Source organism: Ruditapes philippinarum, unplaced genomic scaffold, assembly GCF_026571515.1.
Source record: "Ruditapes philippinarum isolate M1 unplaced genomic scaffold, ASM2657151v2 ctg2659_1_1_1_1, whole genome shotgun sequence".
NCBI classification, from domain to species: domain Eukaryota; kingdom Metazoa; phylum Mollusca; class Bivalvia; order Venerida; family Veneridae; genus Ruditapes; species Ruditapes philippinarum.
In genome coordinates, this window is record NW_026852469.1 from 60,142 (window position 1) to 68,542 (window position 8,401).

Here is an 8,401-nt window from a genome sequence, read left to right on the forward strand (position 1 = left end):
CGCACCCTAGCACCGTCTTAATTAATAGGAAAATGTTGATATTTTGTATTTGGAAACATTGGCAGATGTGTTCATACGGTTATCATGGAATCCTCAATGTCACACTTCCGTGCCATTCCATGAAAAATGATGTACGAGTATGGTCTTAAACTAAAGGAATAATGTGCCCAAAACAAGAAAACAATGGACGTTAACAAAATTAAATGGAATTTTGAAAGTTAGTTAGTACTTAAGCATAACAATGCTTTCCTAGTAGATGGTTTACCTTCTTTGACACATGTCGTATGTCGACTTATAAGACACAGTTTAGCGGTAAATTTTGCAATGCTATTATATAACCTTTGAAATCAACAGTATTTTACTTACCAAAGCTATACCATTAACTTTGTTTTTGTAATTTCAGCAAAAACAAGTTTTGCCCGTTTATTGACCCCCGTCAAATTTGGAGAGTAGGGTCGGAGAACCATCCCCACTGCCCCTTACAAAAACTCTTTGCATATAATTTTATATACTTTAACATGACTGGTATAGAAGTGTTATTTAGAATTTGTAGTACGTTTATGGGGTTTCTGTTTTTATAACATAGAAGAGAAATACAAACAAATTTATACAGAATAATCCTAAAGCAAACATTTTCCAAAGACTTTCTAAAACATAAAATAAAATAAAAGGATTTGTCTAAATTCTTCATTTTGAAAAAGATAACCAATTTTTTGTTTCAACTTATCCTCTTGAGAGTTGTTTCCCTTTGACCTTCTTCAGCAAAATTAAAGTAGTATTCTTTTTTATTCAATGTCACAAAAATGTTTGAAACATGATTGTGTTTTTGTAAAATCATGACAGTCACTTTTAACTTGAATGTCTCTTTAATTTACAAGGAGTAAAATCTACTCAAGACAACTTAAATATTTAATTGTAAAGATCAAAAATGTACTGTGTGATAGTCATTTAAACTAATCATTACTGTTTCTTAAACATAATACGCAAAACAGAGCCAATAATTTGCTAAAAACTATGATATTCTACTGAAAGGAGGAAGGATCAGTTTGAGAGAAGGGGAATTTAGCGGGGGAGGAAAGATTGGAAAAATAGGGAAAATATCAAATAAAAGGTTATTGGTGTAAACTACTATTATCTTGTTTTAAATGAAATAAAGGTAAGGAAATAATTATCAATTTTTATTCAAAAAAGAAAACCGTTGTGTTTATAAGTCCGCTTCGAGATATGGATAAAAAACGTAACATCCGGTAACATCCAAATTTGAATTTCCAGAAAAAAAAATGTGAAAAATTTGCTAAAGAAGGTTGAATCACACGACAAAAGCCTGCTAGAAATGTATTAATCGGGTTTGGTACAATTTGTGATTGGTAAAAAGCCGAAATTTATCCTTAGAAACTATCTGAGTCTGTTTTACACACATATTATAATTTATCCGAAATAAGATACATCTGAAATACGTGAACTTGTGTAAACAAACCATCTGAAACATTTGAATCTTAATATATACATATGAAGATTATAGCTTGAATTATATCAAAATATGTAATGGGTCCACGACCTAGACGTGCAACAGCAGCAGTAAGTTCTAAACCCGATCTGAAACAAATTAGAAGCAGATCATCCTCAACAAAAAGAAAGGTTTCCTCGCCCGAAGAGCACAATAATCAAGATAAGAAATACAAACAAATTCAAAACTGTCAATCAGTTGAAAACCAAAACAAAACATTTACCAAAGTTGCTAATATTGAAAACGAAACAAAACAAAAGTCAACTAAAATGACGGAGAATATAGAAAATAATCATATCTTAGACAATACAGTTAGTGAGTTCAGTTCCACAAGTTTTAACAATGAGAGTCATAACCCTGTATCACAAATCGTCACCTTAGTGCAAGAACTCAATATCTGCTTCTTTATCTATATGCAGTTATTGAGTTTTTGCACTAAGGTGACGAAATGGCGATGTTTCCTCAACAAATCTATAGTATGGGACCACCAATGATACCTCATCTCCAGAATCCACTCCTAATGTCATCCCCTATATGTAGTTCTACTAACAGTAGCCCTCACTCAACCAATATCTCAGATCAGGATGTTGAGAAAATTGCATCAGTTTTAAAAGAGGCCCTCAAAGATGAGATACAAACATTAGTTAATATACAAGTAGCAAATGCAACCTCTGAAATGAAGTCTGAAATTAACATACTTAAGAAAGAAATTGAAATTTTAAAATCTAAAACCCTAGACCTCAACACCAGACAAGAAGAAGCTGAACAATACAGCAGGAAAAACAATGTTAGAATAGGTAATTATACAGAGAAACAGAGTGAGAACGTAACAGACATTGTGATAGATATTGCAAGTAAAATTGGGTCAAATATTTCAAAATCAGACATAGACAACTGTCACAGACTAGGAAAAAAGAAATCAGACAGTCAGAAAACTAGAGATATCATTGTAAAGTTCACTAGTTACAGAGCAAAGTCAGAATTTATTAAAGGTAGAAAAAAGCTAAAAGAGAAGCATGAAAACATCTTTATCAATGAGGATTTAACCAAAATACAGAAGTGATTTAGCTTATGAAGCAAGACTACTGAAGAAGGACACCCACTCAAGTATAATAAGTACATGGACCTTCAATGGCTGTATATATGTACAAACAAAAAATGATGAAGTTCAAAAAATTACCAAAAAGGAAGATCTTATAATGTTTAGTTAAATATCTAAATAAGATAAAAACATGAGTACACAGACCATAGGCTTGTGACATTACAAAGATAGTCTTAGACAATATGTCTAAAATAGATTATGCAAAATTATGAACAATACAACCAGTTAACTTTGATGAGGCAAGTACAAGGATGGCCATAGACTTGTTTAAACTGAATGTGAAATATAAATGTATATGAAGACCTATGGTTATGATAAAAATATGTGTAATTGTGTGCATGAATATACATGTCTGTAAAATATGTGTACATCTATCATTATTGCATCTGGTATGAGTTTGTGTATGTAGTTTGTACATATAAATTAAATGTTTTGAACAAGTCTATCATGAATATATAATGAAAGTACTATTTGTATGAGTGTGCATATGTAAATGTTGTATAAATGTATATGAAATCAATATATGAATAAGACAATTAAGAATATATTATGAAAGTAATTTTTGTATAAGTTTGCATATGTATATGATGTATATAAAAATTTAATGTTTGAATAAGTCAATTATAAATAAATATTATGAAATATATATTACATTGTATTATGAAAGTTCTAAAACAAACAGGTATGACACACAATACAAATTATATGGTAAATAAAACAAAATACAAACTATATGTGTAAAAAAACAATTAAAAGAGACTATGTATATAATGTTAACAATCACTTGAATTTGGAATTTGAGTATACATGTATAAAGTTAAGTATGATAATACATAGCTGATTTTATATGTATGTATGTATGTATGTATATGTGTATATATATATGTGTATGTATATATATATATATATATATATATATATATATATATATATATATATGTATATGTGTATATATATGTATATATATATATATATATGTGTGTGTGTATATATGTATATATATGTGTGTATATGTGTATGTGTGTGTGTGTATGTATGTATATGTATATATGTGTATATGCATATATGTATGTATATGTGTAGGTATATGTATGTATGTGTATATATGTGGGTATGCATATAGGCATATGTATTTTGTTTATTTACATGAATTTATAGACTAAATATAATAGTCATTTAACAATCATATTTTGTGAACATGATATAAAAATACAAATACAAAAATATAAAAAATTCAATATAAGTTAAAAGTAAAATATATTAAAGAGGGATTAAATATATATAAATGTTGATAATCTAACTGTTGTATATGTGAAATTCTAGCTGTTATATATGTGAAATGCTAGATGTTGAATATGTGAAATGCTAGTTGTTGTACATGTGAAATGCTTGCTGTTGTATATGTGAAATGCTAGTTGTTGAATATGTGAAATACTTGCTGTTGTATATGTGAAATGCTAGCTGTTGTATATGTAAAATGCTAGCTGTTGTATATGTGAAATACTAGCTGTTGTATATGTGAAATGCTAGCTGTTGTACATGTGAAAAGCTAGCTGTTGTATATGTGAAATACTAGCTGCTGTATATGTGAAATGCTAAATAAAACATGGGCAGCTTCTATATGTATTACATGTTATAAAGTCTTTATTTATACATTCATGAATGATTCACATCTACAATATTTGTTGTATGTTACATGTATTAAGTTTTATCTACACAATTAGAACTTGCAGCTCTTACATGAAAGCAATAGGATACAGTTACTTATAATTATTTTTATTACTACTCATTGTATATATTATTTATCGGAACATTTCTCTTTGTTTTCATAATAATCAACTATTTGCCTACCTTAATGTACTTATTATTGACTTCCGACATTTCTCTTCAATTCCTGCTGAAGAAACACTTTTGTACACTCAATCCCCTCAAATTAAAATCCCCTTTTTTCATTGTCTTAGAGAAATATATTTTTGATTGATTAAATCATTCTTTTAAATGTAAACAAGCATATCAGACCAAATTATCACAATATTTTATTACATTTATACATAATAACCACATTTTCCATGATAATAATAATTCGACTGTAGTAATATAATGGAATTTCATTCATAAAACGTGTGTACACTCGAAACTACTCATGCGGCTAATGTTGACCATAATAATGTATAGTATTTACACGATGAAGTGTCATTCTTTTATTTACACGTTTTGTAATATAGCCTGCACATCTTCAACTGTCAAAATTGTCTGTCGGCATGACTGATACTATACACTTTTAATTTAAAATAAAGTGTCATCTAATCCACAATTAATTGCAATCAAGCAACTGTCGTGTGGTCACACTTAACAATAGGACTATGTACATGCATTTTCCTATTTCATATTTTTCCAATCTGATTTATTTATCATGTACCTCTTCTTCCTTCCTTTCTCTCTTCTTCTTGTGTCACTTTTATCTATGGAGTTCCTCACCCAGAAATAATTACAACCCTGGTGTTACATAATGTCCCTGAACATGTATAAATCCAGGGTGAGGTTCGGTTTTAATTTGTTTTCTTATATCCGAGAAGATATTTTTAATTATTTTTTCAAACTCTGGGTTTATTTTCTTTTATATAGAGCAGGCGATATTCACAAAAATCCTGGTCCCGATCTAAATAGCTCAGACTCTTTTAATTATACATCTTCCTCTTCAACGGTAAACGAAATCTTAGAGAGTTTCAATAACTCCTTATCAATTGTCCATTACAATGTCCAGAGTTTCTTCTCAAAGAAAGATATCGTACAAGGAGAACTACAACATTTTGATATAATTTCTGTCACAGAAACATGGCTTAACAGCAATATAGACTCGGAATCGATCTCTTTTGAAAAATTTTCTACTCCATTTAGAAAGGACAGAGTTGCTGATAACCATGGTGGCATTTTAGTATACGTTAAAAATAGCATTCCAGCCGTAAGAAGACAAGATCTCGAGATTAGTGGTATTGAATGTATTTGGATAGAGTTAACGATTCATCATTCGAAATTTCTTGTTGGCACCTTCTATCGCCCTCCAAATTCTCCTGCATATGTTCTCTCCAATATTGAACGATCAATTGACCTTGCCTTTGATACTAGCATTAAGAATATAATAATCACCGGTGATCTCAACTTAGATATCTTAAAGACAGCATCATCCAAGAAACTACTTGATATAGCAAATCAATACAACATGACACAAATAATAAACGAACCAACGCATTTCACAGAATCATCTTCCTCTCTGATTGACGTTTTCCTTGTTTCTTCTTCGTGTAGTGTCCATGCTTCGGGTGTAGGTGATCCATTTCTTGAACAACAACTAAGATATCATTGTCCAGTATATTGCTTACTTAACTGTCAAAAGTCACATGCTAAATCATTTAAACGTCTTATCTGGAAATATGATCAATGCAATTTTAATAATATGCGACGTGAAGCGGCTACATATAACTGGGAATCCCTTGAAAGTGACGATATCGATACTTATGCTAGTAATATTACTGAAACCTTGATTACATTATCAAAAAAACACATTCCAAACAAAATAGTTACTATAAGACAAACAGACCCTCCTTGGATGCATAATGAAATAAGAAAATATATACGGAAAAGAAAAAGGGCATATGACAGAGCTAAAAAATCAAATAATATTGAACACTGGAACAAATACAAAACATTAAGAAACAAAACAACTCGCCTACTTAGAAATGCAAAAACAGATTATACTAAACAATTATCAGAAAAAATAAAAGGAGAAAATTTAAAAACAATAGATTACTGGAAAATTCTCAAACAATTCATTAAACCAACAGTAAATAGTAAAATTAAGATTTTGAATGATAATGGCACCATATTGACTTCTGACACTGAAAAAGCAAATTTACTTAACCAATTTTTCCAATCACAATCCTCACTTGATGATAAAAATAAGTCTTTACCAAACTTTCATGTACATCAAAATATTAATAAACTTGACACAATAAATATAACTTATGATGAGGTACGTGATACTCTTAAAACACTCAATGTTGGTAAAGCATCAGGACCTGATAATATCAACAACAGGGTACTGACGGAGTTGTCAGAAGAACTCTCTGTATCTCTCTGTCATCTTTTCAGAAAATCATTAACAACTTGTTAAGTCCCTTCACAATGGAAGTTTGCTAATGTGTGTGCAGTCTACAAGAAAGGTGACCCTTCAATTGTTTCTAATTACAGACTTATATTACTTCTTAGCACGATCAGCAAATCTTTTAAAAAAATTATACATAAGCATATATTCAATTTCTTTGTTGCTAATAACACAATAACTTCATTACAATCTGGGTTTGTTCCCAATGACTCAACAACAAATCAACTTGTTTCTATATATAATACATTTTGCAAAGCCCTTGATGATGGAAAAGAAGTGAGAGCTGTCTTTTGCGATATTTCAAAAGCCTTTGATCGTGTCTGGCATAAAGGTCTCATTTTCAAGCTTCAGTCTGCTGGAATAAATGGTGGGCTTTTAAATTGGTTTAGTGACTATCTCAGTGATAGAAAACAAAAGGTGGTTCTTCCAGGCGGTTCCTCTCAAACCGTTTTTATTTCAGCCGGAGTTCCTCAAGGGTCCATTCTAGGCCCTCTTCTCTTTTTAATCTATATAAATGACATTGTTCTTGACATTAACTCATATATCAGACTCTTTGCAGACGATACAAGTTTATATATCATTGTTGATAATCCACTTCATGCTGCGGTGACTCTTAATTCTGATCTGAAAAAAATTACAGAATGGGCAAATAGTTGGCTTGTAGACTTCAATCCAAGTAAAACGGAATCAGTAATTATCTCTCGTAAAGTAAACAAACCAATTCATCCCCCATTGACAATGAACGGAGTGCAAATAAATGAAGTGACCTCACACAAACATCTTGGAGTAACATTTTCTAATGATGGAAATTGGCATTCTCACATACAAAATATTACCAAAAAAGCCTGGCAAAGAATTTATATAATGAGACCTTTGAAATTCATTCTTGATCGTAAGTCACTTGAAACTATATATCTCTCTTTCATTCGGCCCCTTCTGGAATACTCGGATGTTGTTTGGGACAACATAACTCAACAAGATGAATTTGAACTTGAAAAAATACAACTTGAAGCCTGCAGAATAATAACCGGTACAACAAAACTAGTTTCTATCTCTAATCTTTATGAACATACTTGCATCCAACCCCTTAAAGTAAGACGCTACAAACACAAACAAATACTTCTTTATAAACTGATCAATAATCTTTCTCCTCATTACCTCTCTTCATTAGTTCCCGATACAGTAGGAGAATCTTCAGATTATAATTTACGAAATGCAGACAACACTAGAAATATATTTTGTCACACACAACTTTATTCTCATTCATTTTTGCCATCATCAATTAAAGACTGGAACAATCTTCCTGTTAATTACAGAAATTCACCATCCATTTCAATTTTCAAAAGTAGACTTAATGAAGATGTTCAAAGTGTGCCTTCTCATTATTATGTAGGTGAGAGAAAATACCAGATTATACACACACGACTTAGAACACATTGTAGTTCTCTCAAAGAACATTTGTTTTCAAAAAACATAATAGAAAGTCCCCTATGTGAATGTGGTGACATAGAAAACACATCTCATTATTTCTTCTCGTGTCCAAGGTACCAAGATGAACGAAATGTCCTCCTTAATAATTTAAGTGAAATAACAACTGTCACACTTAACGTTTTACTCTATGGTGATAATT